The following is a 1,252-nucleotide window of genomic DNA, read 5'->3' as shown; positions in this document are numbered from 1 at the left end:
TCGAAAGCCACGTTAATATTTTGAATTGTCCAATTAAGTTATTTTAAGTTAAAATTATAGTAAACGGTTATAAATTATAGCATAGCGGTTTAAGACTACAAAATATAACTATACTTTTGAGAAACGAAAGATTATTGTAGATGGTATCAGTTTCGAGGTAAAAGTTTTTTTAATGAAAAAATGGATGACAACCAGAAATATTTTAATCAACAATTGTAATTTCTTGAAAGAAAATTTTGTTTATCAAACTTCTTAAAAAATTAGAAAAAGTTTTTCTGCAAAAAGATTCCCTACAACTTGACTTTTTCGAATGTTTAAAAAGAAAATCATCTGGAAATAACCTATTATTACGATTGATTAAGGTTTTACTGTAAATAAATTCAATTTTCTATCAATTGCATTACTTCTTGAAAAATTCGAGAAGGTGGTTGTGGAGAATATTTTTTTAAATATTATTAACAGAATTTGCATTTAATTAATTTTGACCTAATGGACTTTTTTATAAGTTGAAATTTCATTGTTTATAATAAAAAAGAAAAATAACTTTGTTTAACATTTTAATTTCGTGCGAAACCAATTAGATGCCGAATGCGACGCATGCGCAGTTTAGAAACTAGCTCTTGTTGGAATCCCTACACAATTGATATTTTCATTTTGATTGTACTACTTGATTTTTAAATTCATGTTAAAAAATGTCTCCTCAATATATTTCTGTAATGAATTTGTTATTAACACAGAATCAAAGTTTCAGTAACATAATCAATTGTATCGCATATTTTATTCTCATAATCTAAAAACATTACAATTTTAAACATACTGCAATCTATTTCTTGTCTACTTACTCTCATCTTCCTCGCGCAGGTTTCGAGGCTGGTGTTTGGTGTCTCCGAACACGTGGCTTACTCGGCTTATGCATTTTTAATCATTGATAGAATATTATAAGCGAGTATATGTCTACAAATTAAACTACACTATCAGAAAACATCAAGCAGCACTAGTTCTCCGAGCGCATGGAGAAGGCGTTTCAGTAGGAAATCGGTCTGGCTCAGTCGGGCCCAGGTATGGGCCACAGAGTTCTACTGATCAGGGCCAGATCGGGAAATCCGATCAGGGCCATATCGGTATTACGTTTGAAATCGAGCGATTGCTGCACAGATATACCAGGTGTATACATATGAAACCGGTATTGCCATCTAGCGGCCAGTAGGCACACTTGTAGGCACTGTCGGAACTTACCATTTGTGCTAATTGG

This window comes from Belonocnema kinseyi, chromosome 8 (assembly GCF_010883055.1).
Source record: "Belonocnema kinseyi isolate 2016_QV_RU_SX_M_011 chromosome 8, B_treatae_v1, whole genome shotgun sequence".
NCBI lineage: Eukaryota > Metazoa > Arthropoda > Insecta > Hymenoptera > Cynipidae > Belonocnema > Belonocnema kinseyi.
The sequence above is the reverse complement of the archived record's forward strand: the minus strand, read 5'-3'. Positions refer to the sequence as shown.